Here is a 22,888-nt window from a genome sequence, read left to right on the forward strand (position 1 = left end):
TTTCAAGAATCAAAACCAAGAAGAGTAAATTCATCTTAAGATCCAAAGTAAAGGATATTCTCTGACCTTGAGGTTATTTTTTTCTTCTACCAGCCTGAGAAGCAATAAAAACAAAACAAAACAAAACAAAACAAAACAAGAGAAAAACTGTCCTGTAGCCAAGAAGGTAAAATTCCCCAAGTTTTAGTAAGCATAGAGGTAAATGAAACATAAATAGCTAAAGGTTTCAAGGCGAAGAGCTTCAGATTAATAAAATATTCTTTTTTACAACCTTTTGATGTGTTCACAAAGAAAGCAGCAATCTTCAAATGAAACATATTGAATAATATTAAGGGCAAAATCCAAAACCCAAACCAGAAAGAAAGCACAAACAAACTTGTAAATGATGGTCACAGTAAAGAGAGGATCTAGTTATAGGATATGAATTTTGTGTATGCCAGAGTAGAGCATGTTCTTCACCTGCCTACCATGTTTCTTCCTTGCTTGTGCGGATTTCCAGTGGCGAGCATGGGGCCAGTGCTCATTTCTAACAATCTCTTAGAACAGAGATTCTCAAACCGTGAGTTCTAACCAATTTGGGGATTGTTTATCAGATGTCTCACATAGCAGATACTTATGTTACAATTCACAACAGCAGCAAAAGAACAGTTATGAAGTAGCAATGAAGTAATTGTATGGTTAGGGGTCACCACAACAGGAGGAACCACACTAAAGGACTAGAGGAAGGTTTCGAACCACTTCCTTAGAATATGCCTGCTCTCGTTGCTTTTCATCTTTACCTTCCTGTTCAGTTTATTTGCATATAACAGGTACAAAAGAATGATTAAAGGAAGCTAAACATTGTTGACCCTTTTAAGACTATGTATAGTTTAATTTACAAACAAAATGTCCTATATGGGCAAGACTAACAGTTAACGGTGATGCCATGCGAATGGAACAAAATATTCTAAACCGAGAATATGACAAGTTCTAAACAATTCTACAGTAGATGATAATCCAGAACCCATGCCCAACAATACTTGAATGGCAGAAATTTGAGGTTGGATAGCCAGAGACCTAGAGTAGAACCAAATATGACTTAGCAAAAAAAAAAAAAAAAAAAAAAAAAAAAAAAAAAAATCAATGAAATGATTCCTAATGATATTCTGCCATTCTTATATTTCAGTGCCTTGTCCAGTGGAGGCTTCCTCCAGCAGCTGATAGGAGTGGGTGCCAAGACCCACAGCCAGACATTATGCAGAGAGTTTAAATTGGAAGTTTCCACCTGCTCTCTCCACACATAAATGGGGAGGAAAAGACTCTAGAAGTCAGAAGGGATGGGGGACCTAAGGAGAACATGGACCTATATATTCTATATACACTAAGCAGGTTTCACATGGGCTCACAGAGATTGAAATAGCCAGTGGAGAGCCTGCATGAGTCTACACTAGGTCTTCTGCTTATACGCTATGGTTGTTAGCTTGGTGTTTTTCTGGTAATCCTAATAGTGGGAACAGATGCATCTCTGATTTTTTTTTTTCTGTTCTTGAGACTCGTTTCACCTATAGGATTGCCTTGTTCAGCCTCTATATGAGGGTTTTTCCTTGTCTTACTGTATCTTGTTTTGTTCTATTTGGCTGTCACTTTTGTGAGTTCTGCTCTTTTTTGAAGAGGAAATGGGAAGGGGGGCTTCCCTTCTTTGAGGAGAAGGGGAAGGGGCAATAGGAAGAAAGATTTATAAGGGTGGGGCTGGAGAAAGGAAGTCGGGAGGCTGTTATCAGGATGTAAAGTGAATAAAACAAATAATAGTAAATGAAAGTGAAAAAAAAAATCCCTTCAACTTGGTGTAGTAGTGCATGCAGGCAATCCAGCACCTGAAATCTGAGGTAGGAGGATAGTGAATTCCAGGGTAGGCTGGGGTACATAGAGAGATGCTGTCTCAAAAGCCAAAGAAAATCAAGAAAAGAAGATACATTCTTTTTTTGTGTGTATGTGCTGTAAAATCATCAAGTGTTAAGTCCAATTGTCAATACAGGGATGCTTATCAAAGGAAAGTAGTGGGGGAATTTAGCTACCATAAAGAGAAAAAAAGAAAAATAATGAATAGTTTCTGAATATAGAGTAGAATCCAGGGGACTTTACTTCTTCCAAGTGCCTTGAACTTAGCCTCTGGTGCAGGGTAGCCAAGAGCTTTGCTACAATCTTAGTATTGACATTTCCATGACTGCTCTTGACACAGCCTTTCTACTTGATCCTCATAGCATCACTGTGCATCATGGGCTGCTGTTGCTCCCCCCTTTTAAAGCTATAGTAATTACACATAGTGAAGGTACATGATAAAGCTCTGGTGACAGTCCCCATATGTTTAGGCAGATGTATTACCATGTTCCCATTGGGACAAACATTATATTAGATACTTTAAAATTATGATAGTTAAACATCTCACCCTGATGAATGAATTGAAAAAAATGTAAGTAAATGGTCTAATACTATATTGCTCATGTGAGGTGAAAAGCATACTTTAGACCTAGGAACTGATGGACCATAGAAAAATAATAAAAATTGACCTCCCTCCTCTTGAAACTTAGAGGGTAATAAAAATAACAGGGAGTATGTGCAGAAAGGAAGGAGAGTTCTCTTTGGAACAAGAAAGAATAGTATAAGAGGAGGTTGGGAAGAAATAAAGGAAGGATCAAAGATGGAGGTATAAATAAATGGAAGAAGATAGCAGAATTAAAACTCTGTTTCTAGGAAAGAGAGCAGCAGTTGACAAATATGGACCAGCAGCAAGGAGACAGGCTTGATATTCCCTGTATTCTTTGAGAAGAATTGAGGATTTGACTTTTGATTTTGCAGAGGTCTCCTTTTAAAAAATAAATTATTAAGCTATTTATTTACTTTAAATCCAATCACAGCCCTCCCTCCCTTGTCTCCTCCCAGACTTTCCCTTACATCTTCTGCTCCCTCCAAACTACTCCTATCCCATTCTCTGCAGAAAAGAGGAGGCTTCCCATGGATATCAAACATTCTTGGCATATCATGTTGCAGTAAGATGTGGTGCCGCTTCTTCTATTGAGGTAAGACAGGGCATCCCAGTGGGGGTAAATAGTCCCAAAGGCAGGCAGTGTAGTCAGAGACATCTTCTGCTCCAACATAGAGACCCAGCTGCACAACTGCTACATATGTGCAGAGGACCTAGGTCCATCCCATTCATGATCTATGATTGGCAGTTCATTCTCTATGTGTACCTATAGGCCTAGATTAGGTGATGCTTTTGGTTTTCTTGTGGTGTCCTTGACCTCTCTGGCTCTTTCAATCCTTCTTCCCCCTCTTCCACAGGATTCCCCAGTTCCACTTAATGATTGGCTGTGGGTCTTTGCCATTTCTCCTTTTGAGCACATAAATATTTTAATAAACTTTGTGTCTATTTCAGCTGAGTGCAGCTTGGAGATGAGCTGATGCTTCGGGCAGCTGAAAGCTAATTGATTCATTCTGAAGCAGTTCATGAATCCATCCACACATTGAGAGTCTGGCCTGGATGAGAAAAGGTGGTCATGAGGCCTGGGTTGCAGAGGAAAATCTCAGGCATATGCATTTGAAACTGAGAATACAGATTGCCTGGGATTGGTATATCACCAGAAAAAGTTTCGAGCTAACACTTGCAGAGAAGTGAATTGAATATATTTAATACAGAAACGTACACCAGGGAGATGCTCATTTGAGCCAGGAGAAAACACATTCTGAGTTTTATAGAGGAAAATCTACTAGTGCTTCCTGAATGGGTGTGTGTGTATGTGTGCGTGTGTGTGTGTGCGTGCGTGTGTGTGTGTGTGTGTGTGTGTGTGTGTGTGTGTGTGTGTGTGCCTCATCTCTATCCACAGGAACTCATTTTTAGCAAAGTGTAGAAATGGAGAGTTAGAGACGCTGAAGGAAAATCATGACTCCAGGTCGCCTCATATCTAAAGCTCATTCATTTGAACTCAATGCTCTATGATTTTTAAAATGCTCAGATATTTGGGATTCTGGATAAGGCATGGTCTATAGGTTCCTCTAGAATCCAGGAGTAGGTTCGTGATGCCGGTTCTGGTTGTGAGTGGGAGATGAGCAGGTGCTGGATATGTTGAGCCTGGTTCTTCTGGTATGTACTGTGGTAGAAGTGTTAGTCATTCCGAAGCAACTGTGGTAAAATTGCTGCTTTCTGCCTCCATCATCTTGCTTCTAATGGTGGGTGACATTAGCCATAGCAGCCGCAGGGTTGGCTGGGAATTTCCTCTTAATGGACAGCGTGGTTAAATAGAAGTCCTCTATCGAGTCCAGACATTATATAAAGTTATGGTACTCACTTTTCTGAGAACCATCCAGAATAATTCTGGGAACTACAGAAGGATCTGTGATTGACATGCCATTTGATAATCAGATTTTTTTCCCTGTAAAAGTCATCACATATACAGGCTGAACTTACATGTCTTGCATCTTTTATATGCAAGACATGTAAGTTCAGCCTGTATATGTGCCCTTTGTGTTCAATTATTATCTTCTGATATTAGTTCAGGTAATCGTGGTTTTTTTTTAATTGAATTTTAAAGGAGTAAGAATTTTAAAGATACCACATGCAGGAGTCTCTAAGTCTCATAAAATGAAGGCTGTACAGATAGGCATCATTTGTCTATTTATCATCGCACTCTCTCTCACTTTGGTCAGAACCTCAGGCTGTTCTCAAAGGAACTACTACTCTGTACTCAAGCGGTTCCAGTGCAATTGGATCAAAAAGGCTCTCTCCAAGGACCAGCATGCAACAAAAGTGGCCAATAAGTGTATGTGTATACTTCAGGCACACACAGGGTCAAAGAGAGTAAGCTTTAGATGTGCATTCTGACTTCTGAACGGTGAGGTCCTAGATGGAAGTGCAAAAGCTTGAAGTGTCAAGAAGCTATCTTGTACAGTATGGAACAAACCGACCTGAAAGTGAAATTTAAAAAGGAGAAAGCAGAAGTTACAACGGAGATCAGGGCAGCCAGCTGGAAAAAGATAGTGTAAGAAAGACACAGATGTCAGAGAGGCTGGTAGGAAAGGACAGAGAGATAAAAGGATAAAAATATAGAGAAAAAGGAAAAAAGGTAAACCACTATGGGTGCGTGCATACATACACACACAGTGCATAAATAAACACACAGACACACAGAAAAATGGAGAATACATAGAAATAAGCACACAGAAAGATACACAGACACACTCACATACATTTTAAGAGTCAGAGACAAGGGAAAAAAAAAAAAGATTCAACTGATACCTGCTGGTATCTTTGGGACTCTTGGTACTGTCTGTATGAAAAGTTATATTTCAGTGCTGAGGAGACAGTTCAGTCTGTTAAGTAGTTGTCTTATAATCATGAGGACCTCTGCTTAATCCCCAGAGCCCATACAGAAAAGGCCAAGGTTGCTGGCTTACATTTGTAAATTCAGAACTGAGGAGGCAGAGACAGGTGGATTCTCTTGGTTATCTGACCACTTAATAAGGTTCAGATTAGAGACAGCTTCTAGCTCTAAAAGCAAAGTGGACAGCATCTGGCCCCAGAGCTTGTCCTTTGGCCTCTACAAGCTCCCCCAACAAATGTGCCTCCCCATATGAACACAGGTACACACACATACACATATGCCCACCAAAGACCCGATACTCTACCTCATCATGAGAGGCCTCAATTCTAAGAGCCTATTCTCCTTTACTTGAACCAAATTGGCTAGAACCCCAAAGAGTACAAACTCAGAATTTCATATTTCTGACTCCACCCTGGTTACTGAACCAACTCTGTCCTCATTTTATCTCCAATTCCTCAAGCTTCTCATCATTTAAAAGCCAGCAAGGATACCTGCTCCACTTACTTCTGGCTCTGGATTTTAAAGATGCTATAGGGTTCATGGACATCTTCCTAGATCATCATATCATAATCTCCCTCCCCCCACTGTCCCTCTCAAAAAAAGCTATTTGTGGCTAGTTTTTAATGTTGGAGATTTAGCAGAAAACAAGACTGTGGCGATGCTAATTCACACAGGTGTGATGTCTGAGGTCACAGAAAACTGCTCTTGAAAAGCATCACAAATTAGGGTCCTTGTTATTTCTAATGGGAGAGAATTGCTTTGAATAGATGTGAGTGCTGTTGCTAAGGACACGTTGAGGAAATGAAGCAGAAAATTAGCGCGATTCCCAGCCCCAGTGGCTTGGGGGTTTTCCTTTTGTTTTCAGATGATAAGTTGTTTTCAGATGATAAGAAAAGGGAGCATTTAATTTTTACTGAGTTGGCAGGGTTAAATCTCTGGATAAAAAGAACTGTGCTTCTTGGACCTTAACTGTATGACCTAAACCTTATTTGTTTCTCTATTGGTATCCATTGCCAGTTGTATGGTTGTAACCCCCTCTGTGCATAAGAAATAATAGACAGCCGTTATGACCATGTTTCCCTCCAAGTCCAAACTGAAGAGTTCTGGATGGTACCATCTCATACATATTAATCAGGTCTCTGTCACTATAAAGTTTTTACAAATGGACCTTTAGAAGATGATATCCATACTCAAACCTCAGCAAGAATTAATTATGGGAGAATAGGTAATATGTATCTGATATAAGGCAATAGACTAGACATTGCATTTCCTTTATATCCTTTCTTACTTACTTATAAAGTAGGCATTGAACTTCATCTTATAGATGAGGATGCTGTTGTATAGAGAATTTAGATGAGAGGTTTCCAGACCTTGTTGTAGAACAGCGTGATCTGGGGTAGTTGCTTAAAACTAACAGCTGTCTTGGCTTAAGTCTCAGAGATTGAACTTCAAGAGGAAGAAGGAGCCTACACGGGTAGAGTTAGCTAATCAGGGGATCCAACATGCAAACTGCTTTGGCTGAGGTGGTATTCAACCATGGCCATGATAATACTGCTATAACACCAGTACTTATTGGAGATCAGCCTGTGTCAAATTCGGTACGCCCCATGTTTCTTTATTTTTGTTGGTAATTCTTCAAGGTAACTTAAAGTAACCATAGATATGCTTTGTATTGCTTCCTATACAGGGAATTTCACCAACAGATATTAAATTACAAGTACTCTTGACATTTCTGGCCAAGTAAAGAAGCATCTTGCTTCCCATCTAGACATGGTTTTGTTGAACACAGGGATAATTAAATGCTCAGTGTCCTAGTCTAGTTGGCAAGTGACATTGAGCCAGTTATCTGCTTGCAGGAGAAATTAAGAGAACAAAACACATTCACTAGAGTGTGGAAGGTCAGCTCTCCTTAATAAAGGGTTTTCAGCTATGTGAAATTGGAAAAGAAATGATGTATTCTGAAACTATTTTCATTCCATTAACTTAAGTCAAGAAGAATAAAGGCAAATGCAGTTTCAAAGATTAGCTTCCACATCTGATGTGCACTGGAGGGGAATAACTGACTTTCTTCTACCAATCACACCCCCTAACACACACAATACACTCAGCTTGAAAACTTGGAACTGGAATGTACATAGCTGTCGGTAGCTTATTTCATGTTGCTCTGTGACATCACACAGGTTTTCTGGAGCTGTGCCAATCTGTCAGTTGTATTCTGCTTTCTTCTCTCAGGCTAGATATCATCAGTATCCCATCCTTTTTGGTGAGATGTATATACAGTGTATGTAATTAGGCATGTGGGTGTATGGATCTGTGTTTGGATGTACATATGTGTATATACATGTGGACACACGTGGCTGATGTTGGTTGTCTTTCCACAATCACTTCTTTACCTTTATCCTTTGAGATCGCATCTCATTGAAGCTGAACCACATCCACTGAACTACCCTTGCTGGTCAATGAGCTTCGGAGACCCTCTTGTTGCCTACCTTCTATTTCTGAGTTTACAGGCATGCGTGGCCATGCTTGAATTTTATGTGTGATCTGTTGTCCCAAACCCAGGTCCTCATGTTTGCCCAGCAGGTGGCTCATCTTCTGATGTGTCTCTCCATTTCCTCATGTTTATACTTTAAGAAGGAAATAAAATAACTACCGGTTGCTGATGCCTTCTGCCATTGAGTTTGGTGTTGGTAACAAGCCTGCTTGAAGGCAGTACCATCAAATATCTTTACATCATCTGTGTTATGGCTCAGAACATTCTCTCATAATAGTGTCGGCTTTCTGAGAGTTTCAGGATGAGTTTTAAAATAAAATAAAGAAGGGGGATTCCAACTACAGACATCAATGTGATATCTTGAGTCTTTTCCTAGAGTCCAGATTGCTCCTGGTTTAAAAAGACTGCAAAGACACTTTCCAAGTGTCTATCTTTTTATATATACACAGACTCCCTCTGCTATGCATGGTAAACAGCTCTTTGCGGCTTTCAAAATATCTAAGATATTTTGAAACAAAGGCTGAGAACGTGCTTTCAAAACTCCCAGATTGTCTAGTTTATACAGAGAAATAAATCCATGTCCCCACCACAGCTAAAATTCTAGAGATTAAAGAGTAGGATAGATGATCAGGGATGTCCTTGACATACAGATTAGATTTTGAACCATCTGCAGCTAAGTATCAAATGTCTGGTGTCATATGGCCCCTAGGTGATAAAGGTGTAACACTATGAAGTCTTTAAATAAATGGTTCTAGTACATTTTAATAGGATGCCCTCATTATTAAGAGTATGTGAAGAGAATCCAATCAGTTATTTCTTTCACAAGTGATGCTTTTGAGCCAGCCAGTGATACATCTTTCTACTGAATCCATATTATAAACATGGCATTTCCAATGGTTAATAGCAGGAAGAAAAATCTCTGAGCTCTGGTTTATTCAATGGCTTTCCTTCAGCTCTCATGAAAACTTTCTTATATTTTTGGCTACCTAATCACACACGTATTCTGTTTTTTCCTGGTTGCTTTTATTTCCAAACACGTTTCACTTACCCTCTGCTGCTACATCTTTAATCTAGATTAGAATTACACTGAGTGTTTGTTTAAATATTACCCTATTTCTTGTTTGCTCTCAAAATAGACAGAAAGAAATCTCTATAGTTCACAGAGGAAGAACAAGCTCTTTAACTGGAAAAAAAGCCAGTTAAATACCAAAGGAAGAAAGGGCAAGAGAAAAACCTCCCTCTGTTCAACTTACCATCTTTTTAAGTTTCTACTAAATTGACCAGGGATCTTCATCTTCACAATGGGGTAGTTAAGGTGTGTGTGTGTGTGTGTGTGTGTGTGTGTGTGTGTGTGTGTATGTGTGTCCCTTTGGGGGAAGAAAGTACAACTGTCAATAGCTCTGAGGGAATCTGATGGACGAGCAATCTAATAGTGGCAGTGTGGGAAAATCAGATGTTTCAGGGGGCCGTGGCTGACTAGAGGGCAAAGTGGTAAAATCTTGCCTAAGGATAATTTGTTAATATTATCAACATATGATATTGTATAAAAATGTAAAAAATTTCCTCTAAAGGATCATTTTTATTTCAGTAATATAAAATCTAGAAAAATATTTTTATACATTGATTTAAATCTTTATGTCTATGAGTAAACTTGAGGATTTGTCAGATTTGCTTAAAAAGCTCTATACAAGATTCTATTACGAAAAGTACTGTTCCTTAATAATTTTTAATGATGGGGAAATGATTGTACTCAATGAAGCACACAGTCATAAAATGATAAAAATGTAATACCAATTCTGCTGAAAATGAACTAGTGAAAAGACTATACAAATGCTATGTGGATTTTGGTTGATTTTTTTCTTCCTTCTTTATGTTGTCTATGTAAAACACACATGTAAGCTAGTAAGGTGGTTCAATGGAGAAAGACACTTACCACCAATCTTGATGACATGGATTATATCTTAAGGGCCTACATGGTAGAAGGAGAAACTGACGCCGACTAGTTGTTCTCTGAACTTCCACTTTACAATAAGTCACCCTGTGATCTACTCTTTGTAGTTTAGATACACATGTCAGGGGGTGATACCATCTGTTTTCATGTTGGGAAGTGCTAGGTAAAGGGAAATACCAATTATTCTTAGGTTCCTGGGTATCTAGGATGGGGTAGATTCCAGTCAAGCACATTTCCCTGGATTTTCTGGGAACAAAGTACTAGAGGACCAAAAAGAAAGCCAGAAATCAAGGATATTTAGGAACCAGAGGACCATGCCAGGAAAAATATATCTTTTTCAGTGTTATCTCTGAGGCTGGTTATTAGTCAGGATTCAGGATTCAGAGAAGGGTATTCTGATTGGACATGCTGGGTCTTCTAAGAGACCTGAATTGGGCCAGATAGCAGGTAAAAAAACATTATAGTACAATAACTATGACTAATCTTCATTGTCACCTTGACTGGCTATAGAATCACAATGGAAACATATTTCAATGTGTGTATATGAGAGTGTTTCCTGAAAGATTTAACAGAAAAAGAAAGACCCAACTAGGATACGAGTAACACTATAGCATCGACAGGATGAGTACTACAATTCAGTAATTTAGGGAGAGGACCCTAGAAGTCCTTCCACCAAGACAGGGGAGGAAGATTTCTGTCTAAAGGTGTGTAGCTACTAGGAAGGAAAAAGGATGCTGGGAAGCATGAGGAGAGAAGCAAGGCCATTTCTCTATCAAGTAATCTCCCTGGTCAAGAGCAACATAGTTACTGTTGTTCTCAGAGAAGATTAATTGGTGTTAGAACATAAAACAAATTGGAGATGGAAAGATGGTTAGAAATACTCTCTGTCTTGAGTGAATAGTAGTGCTAACTTCTTGTGGCAAGTAGACATCTTAAGTGAGGATCCTCAGATTGTGCTGGTATGTCCCATCTCTGAGACACACAATGACTGTGTCTGTCCACCACAGTAAAGTACATGTCATGCTGGGTGAATCAGATGCTTCTCAGTTTAGCTTAGGTCTAGAATACATTAGGAGACACAGATGCAGACAGCCAGTCCTTGCATCTGCAATAACTTAATCACACTGAGCCCAACCATGTCTCAAAGCCTTCAACTATACAGAATTAAATGGCTCCCTGTGGGAATATTTATGCTACACACATTCACAAGGAATACCGAGGGGAAACTTAATAACACAGAAATTCAGCAAACATATATACTTTCAAAGCATAAATGTGAGCAAATGTGGAGAGTTGGCTGAGGGCCCCCTCTTATTTCATACCTCCACTTGTGAGCTCAGAGCCTACTTTGTGTTTAAGTGCTTTTGAAAATCATGTCATGCAGACTTGGGGACTTGGGATTACAAATGATGTCCCACATGGCCCATTATTTTTAAAGCTCTAACTCAAGTGTGTAAACGCCCGTGCTTCTAGGCAGAATGATTCATGCTTCTCCTATGCGTTTTCTCCTTTGAAGGTTGAACCAATAATTCTGCCCTGTACTTTATTAGTTTCCTCCATCTTTCTTCTCTGGCCTTCTACCCAAAGGCTTCTTTCTCATTCCTTTGCTTCAGCTTCCCTCTTGCTCCAATAAAGCCACCTTTAAAGATGCTGACATGTGTCACTGGAGCACTCTTTGCTTCTTGCATTCATAACTGATCTATGTGTGATACCTCCAGCAGCTCCATTTTGCTCACATTGAAATGCTCATGCTCCCTTAGCTCCATCAGTGATGTTTATATGTCATCTTCTCTATGTGTGTCAAGCATTCATTTTCCACTCTTACCACTCAGTCTTCTTTTTTTGTTTAGCCTACTAGTATATTACACACAGAAGTTAATAGTCTCTATTTTCTTCTCACTTTTCACCTTTTTAGACTGTCATTATTATTGGTAAATTTTTCATCAATTTTCTGGTAAAAATACCAATTTCGTATTACCCTAACTAGCATTCAAGGCTCTATTACCTTTTCAGTTTAGCTCTCACAGCATTTATACCAACCACTGGTGCCTAACAATTTTTTTTTTTATTATTTATTTATTTATTTATTTATTTATTTTGTGTAAGTATACTGTAGCTCTCTTCAGACACCCATATGAGGGCATCAGATCTCATTATAGATGGTTGTGAGCCACCATGTGGTTGCTGGGATTTGAACCCATGACCTCTGGAAGAGCAGTCAGTGCTCTTAACCACTGAGCCATCTCGCCAGCCCACTGAGCCATCTCACCAGCCCTAACAATTTCTAACTACCCAAGAGCATCTGTCTGTCTTTACTTCTCTTCCAACTACCTCAAACTCCCTCACTTTATTTCTTCCCTTGTAAACCCTGACGATCATAGAAATTATTTTGCAAACCCAATCTTGGCTTCAGTGCATTTTCTGATTGTTGAATCTACATGGTCCTTATCCTAATGTCTATGTGATATTCTATCATTTTAATTTGATACAACTTAAAGTATTATTTCTCTAGCATTAAGGAGTTCCTGAGCCAGGCAGTGGTAGTGCATGCCTTTAATCTCAGTACTTGGGAGGCAGAGGCAGGTGGATTTCTGAGTTCGAGGCCAGCCTGGCCTACAGAGTGAGTTCCAGGACACTCAGAGCTATACAGAGAAACCCTGTCTCGAAAAACAAAACAACAACAACAACAACAAAAAAAAAGAGTTCCTGATACTGGTTTTAGTCTCAAGAGTATAATCTCTCTTATGAGTTGTAATTTTAATAATAACTAATATAAATATCAATACATCAATTACATGATTTCCACATGCCATATATTGTCTACAGTTTTGTGTTCTTATATGTGTTCTTTCCAGCACTGGATGTAGTAAGTGTGTTATAATTGGTCATTTGAAAGAAAAAGAAGTTAAAGGCTAAATACACTAGTCTGGGGTCACAGAATCAGAAAGTTGTAAAATCCAAATCTGAGCCTTGATCTTTCTTGAAGCTAAGACTAACTCATAAACCAGTTCTTTTAAACCCAATTTCTCACTCAGTGAACGGATATTCATTTCATACACATTTAATGCAAATTCAATGCAAAACACTATCCCTATAACCCAAGTGCATTGCTATGATAAGCATAAGTAAGCTGCAGAATTGCAAGCTAGTTTACCCAAAAAGGGCTGTTTGCTGTAAAGATGCAACATATCCTCATTAACAATAATAGCATTGAAGAAGGACAGCAGTGAGTTACTTTCTTCTCTTTATTGAGAGGTAGAGTTTACTTCTACTCCCTTGCATCTGATTTGGTTTTAGAGACTTTCCTTTTTAGTAATATGGTAGAAGAGTTTCCATTCCTGAAGCTTACGGAATGGGCAGGCTCTGCTTTTCTTGGACTGTGTTCTAGAGGAGTCCATAGCTTCCAGCAAAAGAGTCTAACTGGTTTGAGATTGGTGGGAATACAACAGAAGCCATAAACAGATAGTCATGTGGACAGTCTCAGCTAAGCTTTCTTGACAGCTTGCTATGGCACCATGCTTATGCATTGGTAGGGTTTGTCAGCTCATGGTGTTGGAAGCTTGGTTCTAATGTGTCAGTATTATGAGGTCATAGGACCATTAATGGAAGGAGCCTAACAGAAGGTGATTAAACATTAGAGTTATCACTCTTGAAAAAGATTAACTAATATTTCTAGAACCCTAGTTAGTTCCTCTGCGAGTAGGTTGTTTTTAAAAGAACTAGACTACCTTCTTCCCATTCTGACTTCTGTCTCACCCCTCAATCGTTATGTTATTTGCCATGTCGTCACTCAAGGACCAAGCAAACCATGCTTAATTTTGGACTTTCAGCTTCTAAAGGTGTGATGCAAATGAAGCTATTTTCTTCATATATTATGCAGTCATAAACAGTTTGTTGTAACAATGAAAAGCTGACTCATCTGTGAGTAAAGCCATGATGCTCCCCTGACTCAACTAGACTATCTGTTAGCTAAACACCAATGAACAACTTCAAAAACAGGAATCAAGAGACAGAACCAACTGAACTCTGCCCAAACTCCAATCCCACAAAATAATGGGGCATAGTAAGTTTATTGAAGGTACAGGATGTTTTGAGTTAATCTGCTATATGTGCAGCAATTGATAACTGTAGTCTACTAGAACCACTTGACCAATAACTAGAGACTGCCCAGCTTGATTGTTTGAGCCTGTTGGGTTTCCATATTCTTTCTCTGTTAACTGCCTGTGTCATTTTTTCTTCAAGAGACTAACTGCTTTTATTTTTTACAATGTATATTGCACACATTGATTATAGCACAATTTATATATTCTAGTTTATATTTTCTTCTAGTTGAAGCATTGCTGAAAATTGAATAGAATCTTACAATGATAAATTTCCATGGGAACTATTTTGTGTTGGGCTGAATTTGAGTCAGTTTTCAATATTTGCTTTAATAGATAGTAGTGGAGGATAAGGGTCATATAATGCAAATATTTATCCCAGTAACAATAACTGTTTGTGGGAGAGAGAGAGGCAAGGAAGGTGAAGTCTCCACAGAGAATTCTATATGTTTTACTTAAGGGCCTGCCCTCCTTATTTATCAGTCCTCAAATAACCTTGCTTTCTGACTGTGGAGTGTATCAGCTTCCTGGAATGTCTCTTGTATTCATTAGCACAATATTGATCTCTTGAGTGACCTCCATTACTCAGTGTCTTCCAAGAGTTCTTTGAGAAGCAAAACAAATTGTTACATCTGGCATGGTCTGGCTCTTTCTCCTCCCTCTTACAGTTAAAATTATTCAGTTGTCCAGTGATCCAGGAACAGTAGAGTGGAGATCTATCTATCTATCTATCTATCTATCTATCTATCTATCTATCTATCTATCTATCTATCTATCTATCTATCCAACTACCAATCCATCCATCCATCCATCCATCCATCCATCCACCCATCCATCCATCTTGCTATCTATCTATCTATCTATCTATCTATCTATCTATCTATCTATCTATCTATCTATCTATCTATCTCTTTCCTATTAGAGAAAAGTGGTTCTCAAACTTCTTAATGATATGACCTTTTAATATAGTTCTTCATATTGTGATAACCCCAACTATAAAACAATTTCACCACTACTTCATAATTGTAATTTTTATGAATAACATAAATATCTGATATGCAGAATATCTGATTATTAACTCCAAATGGGTCATGACCCATAGGCTGAGAAACACTGGTTTAGGTAGAGCTGTGCCATTTTTTCTCCCTTAACAGTTAATCTACTGTGTGGGTCAATGACTTGACTAAGAAACTGCCTCATATCAGGGTTTCCTCTAGGAAGAAAAGCTCATGATAAACCTTGCTAAAAAAATAGGTGTGATAATTAGTCTTTTTAGAAGATATTGTACTTTCCTTCTCAGAATCACGTCTCCCTAGCAGTCTGTATAGAGCGCAGCTATGTTTCTTCATAAGCCTGATTGCTTTTCTGACTTACTCAAGAAAGTAAAACTTTTTCTTTACTAATTCTGTCTTTATGTCTAGGCATGTCATTCCTAATACTTTGGATTCCTCTGTTTCTCTAAATATCCCTTCTCTACTACCATGTGGGAGCTTGTCTGCCATATGTCTGACCTCCATACTGGCTCAAATAGCATGACTTTAGTAAGGAGGTCTCAAGGGAGAACACCAATTTCTCCCCTCCCAGATTTTAGCTATTTTTAAATTTAGTACCATTGTGTGTCTGTCTGTCTGTCTGTGTCTCTGTGTCTCTATGTCTGTGTCTCTGTGTACTTGTTTGTGTGTGTGTGTGTGTGTGTGTTTGTGTGTGTGTGTGTGTGTGTGTGTGTGTGTGTGAATACTCATGTATTCATGCATGTGTGGGAATACATGTATGCATAGTACAGGTACATGTTTAGAAGACAACTTTCACTAGCTTTTTCTCAGGTAGCATGTAACTTTTTTTAAGACAAGGTTTTTTACTTGGGCATAGAAATTATGATAAGAGTTAAAATATGCCACAGTACCCAGCTTACCACCACAGGAATATCTTCTAGAACTTGTGTCTGTTTAACCCACAGAGAAAACTCCCTCCAGAAATCTTTGTGATGATTCTTTAAACCCCTTGAAAGTCTCAAGCCTCTGGTTGTCTCTTTGCCATTCTTTTCTTTTCTTTTTTCTTTCTTTCTTTCTTTTTTTTTTTTTGTTTTGTTTTTCGAGACAGGGTTTCTCTGTGTAGCCTTGGCTGTTCTGGAACTCACTTTGTAGACCAGGCTGGCCTCGAACTCAGAAATCCGCCTGCCTCTGCCTCCCAAGTGCTGGGATTAAAGGCATGCGCCACCACCACCCAGCTTTGCCATTCTTTATGTACTTTTGGATCTCTTTGTATGTAGCTTCTAGGTAAGCTGTATACTCTACACTAAAAAATATGCCTATACAAATTTATTTTCCATGTCCCTCATATGCATAGAGGGTTTGGTTGTTCTCTATCTTAAATGTCACAAATGAAATCAGAAACATTGAATGGCATTCCAGAAAGCTAGTTCTTGATTTAGGTTGTGTTTAACTTCCTGCTGTGTACAACTTGTATGTTTATGTGACCTTGAAAAATTACTTGGCCTCTATGAATCATGATGTCCTACAAGAGGGAACAATATAAGAAACTAACTGATGAATTTGAGAGAGGGAGAAAGCAAGGAAGTAGTCCATCACAGGGCATTGAAGGAGGAAAGGGAAAATGATGTAATTGTTATTGAGAAAAAAAAATAACAAAATATTACTGAAAAGAATTAGCCACAATGTTAAATAAAATAGCCCATTAAAGGAATATGTCAGAAACTCTGATCCTAAGTTCATTTGGTGGCCATATCATCATTTTTACCATGGACTGACACACTGTGGTCAGTGGGGTGAGAGAATGGAACAACATGCTTTTTCCAATTTGAAGCACTATATCACCAATTTTTAGACATTTATATATCACTTAGCATACCATGATATAAACTCAATAATAAATATAACTCTATGCAAGTGCTGATGGCATTACATGTGAGTGATTTTTCAACTCTTGTTGGGTATTGGTTCTAACGCTTTGTCTTATTCCAGCTCCCAAAAGCATTTCCAGACCTGAGGTTCCTTCCCCCAGATGGCTTCAATTGGCAATAAAAAACATTCATAGAGCCAATGGTTGGGCACAGCGATGGGACAAACCTTTTAGATTGTGTGGGCAAGGAACAGAGAGAGAGAGGGGAGGAAGAGGAGAATCACCATGACTTGGAGGCAGAGGGATCAGATTTAAGAGCTGCAGGAGAGAAATCATCCAGCAAAGTAGATAGAAAGGGAAAGCAGCCCTATTGAGGTGGGGTGGCTGCTAAGAAGGTAACAGGGCAGTTAAGCTAGAAACACTGGAAGAGAGTTTTTGTTAGCAGCAGGGAGGTTTAGAAATGCACAGCCATTGAGCTCATCAAAGCATATCAAAGTTAGCTGGAGTGCACATGTGTGTCTGTCTGTCTGTCTCTCTCTCTCTCTCTGTCTGTCTTTCTCTCTCTCTGTGTGTGTGTGTGTTTATGTTCTGTGTCTTTCACTTTTGATTCTAGAGAGCTCTTGGGCGGGCACAGCAAGTATGGGGGAGGGGACTTAATATTGCCTGGGTTGATATTAAAAAAATGATGTATGGTAAACTTCAAATGAATGGTGTTTTGAATTGTTCCAAAAGGTAGAATTCAAAGACATATTAAAGTTGCAAAAATTCTCAGAAGCCATTTGATGCAACTCATTCTTTTGACAAAGAGGTGGTGTGTTCTAGATGGAAGTCATCTCTGGATTCCCCCACAGTAGACAGAGTCAGCATTCCAGAGTCCCTGAACATCATTGAGATTCTCTTACCATGTTGTCCCCACACTCAGGCAGCTTCTATCTACCACATTCAATATTTTCCTCCCAGCCTTGCAGCACTGTACTCATAGATTGTGAGAACCTTGTTTTCAGACCAAGTTATTAAAGTCTAGAATCTTTAGGTTCCTTGCCCAAGATGGTAGATTTTTTAGGATCATGAGCCCCGTCTAGCTGATTATTAAGTTCTATTTCAACTACTATATGGTACTGGTTTTCTTTTTTAAATGCTCATTGAATCATTTCCTTCTTCCTTGTATTACAGGCAAAAAGAATATGGCCAGTGTTGGACTTATCACTAGGAGTGGCTTTGAGAAGCATGGGGACTTCTGAGAAGAACATGTGAAGAAACATGTTGGGAGCTGACTCCTAGCAGAAAGCGGCTATCATCTTTGCAGCCATCTCGAGCCATATACCCTGACAAGAGACTTGTTTTTCAACAGCCTACAACAGCTGAGCATACTCTGATAAACATCTTGTTTATCCCACATATCTTTTTTTGCTATTTAGTGCCCCCAGCTGCAAGGCACGTGTTATCCATGCCTACAAGACACGCGGCAAAGCATATAAATACCCAGGCTTTCCTTTCAATAAACGAGACTAGGAACTTGATCACACACCCTGTCTTGTCTCCATTCTTTGTGTCTCTTTCCCTTCCATCCCCACTCTCTCTCTTGCTAGACCCTGTTGTCTGATCTCGTCGGACCAAAGCACTTAGCCCCAAAGCATGGGGTAGTGCCATCCTCAACATAGTGGCCCCCAAGCAAGGGGGAGTGTGGGTCTCAACAGAAACAGACAAATTTTGGTTTTGTTTTACTCATTGAAATTTCTAAAGATCCATAATAAAACACTGTCATCAGGTGTAGTGCCACCTTCAGACACAGGGACATGTGACAAGACCTTGTTCTAGAGCTGTGGAGTTGACCAGAATATCCTGCCATCACAAAACACCTGGAAATTAGGCAGAATTAAAATCAAATAGAAACAAAAGCCAACCCCCCAAAACTTACCCATTTCAGCAATTTAGAAATTGGCTAAGGCATAAGGCAATCTGAGGAGCACATGTGCTTAAAATCCCGATGCTCTGTGGGTCTGGCAGGCTCGACTGTCATAGGAGCTTTTCCAGGATGGAACAAGTGACAAGGATCAGTGGCGTTGGTGCCCCAGTGGAAGGAAAAATGAGCAGATTCGAAGAGGTGGCCAAGCTTGGCAAGGCTTTCAGCAAACATGAAGGATGTTAGATAAACATGGCTAATCAAGCCATCACTTACAGTATGGACATAGTATGTATATTCTTGGCCGAGGCAGCATTATCTCTGATAGAACCTAGACAATACCTAATGCAGTTGCATATTTACACCTAACCACTGGTGGAGGATAGAAGATTCTGTGGTTGAAGATGTTTGAACTTAGCATATGTTCAACCATTTGCTAGAAACTAAATTGAGAAGACCTTGAAGTGACTTATAGGAAGCAAGACAAAAGACTGAGGGTATAGATGAGGCAAGAAGTGTGAGAAGAGAAAATAGAAGGAAAGGAAAGAGGGAGCAAAAATGGAATAGAGGAAAGAAGGGAATGAGTGGAGATATTAGGCTACACATCCTAAGAGAGGCAGATTTCAATTAGTCAAAGAAAACAATTAAGTAATAACACAAAGACAAACAGTAGTAACAACATTTCAGGAAGGAACAGAGACTCAGAGTAAAGACATGATACGCTAATTTATATAAAGGTATCATTTTCAACCAAAAGTTATAAGACCCACTATCAGAAGAGTATGTACCATGCTCAGGAGGAAATATATGTCAACACAGTCAATGGAGCTTGATCCAACATATTTAAAATACTTGATTTAGTAGACAAATACTTCAAAAGTAGCTACTATATTCAAATAATTAAATGGAGCCATGGGTAAAACAATGAAATGAAAGTGTGACAAAAAATGAGATGTAATTTTCCACTAGGGAATAGAAATTATGTTAAAAGAACAAAAATGGAAGCTAGGGATGTTTTTTGAAAAGTATAGCAACTGAGACAATCGGAAGAATTCAATGGAGGAATCAGCAGAATTGAGCCTACAGTAGGATCAGTGAAGGCAAAGAGAGAACAGGAGAACTTGTTCAATCTAGAGAACAGAGGAGAGAGTTGAAATGAACAGAGCCTCAGAAAACTATCAGATGCTACTTAAATATTCCAAGTGGCATCTAATAGAAGCCTCAGGAGAAAGGGATAAAGAGATAAGATCAGAAAAAAACCCATATTATTAAATAATGAGAACATTACTCCAAGTTGGTGAAAACCATTAATGTGCATATCTTGAATATTAAGTGAGTGCTAAGTAGACGGGTACAAAGAAAAGCACCCATAAACCCATCATGGTCAAACTGATGAAAGCCAAAGCCAGACATCAATGCTGCACAGCTATAAGAGAGTCTTACAATCTTTGATTCACATCTGTGCATGAGGACATATGCATAATCTCTGTTTCTAGTGGGCAGAAGCTCACGTCTCATTTCCATTGAGACATGAAAGCTGACTGGGGCCATCTCTTGACCAGATATCTTATGATAATGTACAGATGGTGTTAGCTTGTGACTATGAAATACAGTACTAGTAATGTAGAGAACAGGCAAGAACCAAACCCACATAGCTTGGCTATGTGTCAAACAGTTGCTCTAACTTAATGAGTGTATTTGATGTTTTGGCTCTCCTGTCCACCATGGCAGAATGTTCATAACTGGAGTGGGCAAAGACCAGGTTATTAATGGATTGACTTCTAACTTGCTCAATGAAGATTGGATCCTTATCTTAATTTCTCTAGCGTCAAATCCCATGATTGCTCACTTTTCCCTCCAGTGTCCCAAACGAAGCTGTCTTCTTTATGTAGAAATCATTAAGAGCAAATTTGAGAATTACTGTTCAAAGCATGGCCTGTTTAGTAATAATTAACTGTGAATTCAATGCCCAATACTTTGTATCATTCCCCCTCCTTCATTGTCTGGAACAAAAGTTATCTGTTTTCATTTTGAATTTTGCAGCCCAGATAACAATCTCTGGGAAATTGCCTTGTCCACCAATATCTCATCAGCAGTGGGTCTTGCTGTGTGTGAAATAGGTCATAAGCTGAGCAGACCTAGACAATGGGAGAATTTCCTGCTTTAATCTTCTTATTCCTCTTATCCTCAAAGGGTATTACCTCAGCAGGATTCAAAGAAGGCCTCCTGATGCTGATAAAACTCTAGGTGGTAGGAAAAAAAAAAAAAAAAAAGCAAGCTCAAAACCAAATTCCCAGCTAGCAGGAGAAAGCAGAGTCTAATTTATATCAATAGCATTGCATTGCTCATGAGTAACTTAAGGTCAAGGGGCTGATCTTAGCTTGTGCCTTTGAGTATTTCCACATAGTAGTCATTCAATGGCAAAACATCATTTGCAGAATATCTGTTGTAGGATATTTTAATTGGGCCTGTGCTTAAAACTAATGAATTGGCTTCTGGGTAGTATTGGGGGTGGGGTGGGGTTATGTAACTATTAGGGAACACATTTCATCAGCTGAAGATTCTTTATTGCCAAAGTCTGTCTAGTTTCCTCTATCAATTTCCATCATTGTCAAATACACCCAGAACATTTCTCAGTGCATTAATACATATTGGTTCACCTTTAAAAAAATATTCTTATTGTAATTGCATGAGTGTTTGCCTGTATGCATGTATGCATACCACTTGTGTGTCTTGTGTCCAAAGGGGCTAGTTTTATTTCCATAAAACTGGAGTTACAGATGGTTGTTAAGTGCTAAGTAGGTGCTGGGGAGCAAACCTGGGTCCTCTGCTAAAGCACTGAGTCATTTTGCTTTCCATTTTTTCCTTCTTTTTAATAGAACAGTATTTTTAAATGTGCTGTGCAAATAGCATCATTTAAGTACACACATTAATAACTCGTTTCAATTTGCCAAACAAATTGAAAATCATTTCCTCAAGTACTTAATTCCCTTCCTAATTCCTTATTAACTGAATCGCTAAGAGTTTTATTCTTTTGGCTTTCCTGTTTTCTTCTCTACAGTGTGCTTAACCTTTCCAGTCTCATACACTTCTTATCTACAGGAAGATGAGAGGAAGGGCAGAGAAGATTTATTGCCATCAAGTTTTCCTTTATATGAAATATGTTAGTAATGTTTATGTCTGGTCATGAGGTTTTCTGCTAGCATTAGAATTAGAATATATTAAATCCCTGCTGGCCCCAACATATTGGATGTAAGTCTGTATTTTAAGCTCAAAAATGTTTTGCATGGGGACTGGAGAGATGACTCTATAGTCACCTAGAGATGAGCTCATCTATAGATGAACACTGGCTGATCTTCTAGAGGGCCTGGGCTCAGTTTCCAGCATTTACATGGTTGCTCCTCACATCTGTAACTCTAATTTCAGGGCTGCTAGCCTGCACAGGCACCAGGCACTTATGTGGTACACAGATACATATACAGGTGAAACACTCATATACATAGAAACAATAAGTTAAAAAGGTGATTTCTTTTAACAATAATATTTGAAGTGTCCAACTGTACTATATTGACTCTCAAACTTGGTTATGCATTGTTGTAAATATCAGAGGGACTATTACTGAATATTACTGAATATTAGGTAGTAAATATTACTCTTAGAGAATCCAGATTAAATTGGTATGAGCAATTAACAAAAATTCCTAGGTAATTTTAGTAATCAGGGAAGTTTAAGAATTTTTATGTCTGACATGTGTTGCATGTCCATTAGTGTGAATCTGTTTAAATAGAATGTATCATGTGCCTATGCTCTGTAAAACCAGGAGAGCAGAAGGTAAATTTTAGTATCTCTATTTTACAAATGGAGAGAATCAAGGAGTGACAAGTTGTTCAGAAGGATTAATTGAAATAAAATATTATTCCTTCTCGATGCCTGCATCATCCTTTTGTTATAGTACAGTGCAGATGACCATTAACTGAGATTACCATTAAGCTTCACTTCTGCATTCTTAAACCTATTCACAAAAATTATTTTCATTAAAACAACTTTATTTTTCTAATTACAAAAATTATTCTAGCCAAGCACATTCACACTTTTTTTTGGCATGTGAAACTAAGGCGGTGGCTGTAGGGGGCTCTTTTCAAGCACACAGGCACACAGGAGCCATTAAAGAGAGACCTACAATAAAGTGGAAGCAGGACTTGGGGCTTTAATATGTGTGACTCTTGT

The 22,888-nt window shown here is 38.7% G+C and overlaps 1 long non-coding RNA gene across 1 annotated transcript in view; it reads left to right on the forward strand.

Moving 5' to 3' along the window:
* Positions 1-18,259, forward strand: part of LOC143442833 (uncharacterized) — an 82,382-nt gene extending 64,123 nt beyond the window's left edge. The window contains exon 5 of the long non-coding RNA XR_013111358.1: positions 17,932-18,259. This is a non-coding gene — a long non-coding RNA (uncharacterized LOC143442833). The remainder of the gene's footprint in view (positions 1-17,931) is intronic.
* The last annotated feature ends 4,629 nt before the right edge of the window (positions 18,260-22,888 follow it).

Source organism: Arvicanthis niloticus, chromosome 6 (genome assembly GCF_011762505.2).
Source record: "Arvicanthis niloticus isolate mArvNil1 chromosome 6, mArvNil1.pat.X, whole genome shotgun sequence".
In the NCBI taxonomy this organism is placed as follows: domain Eukaryota; kingdom Metazoa; phylum Chordata; class Mammalia; order Rodentia; family Muridae; genus Arvicanthis; species Arvicanthis niloticus.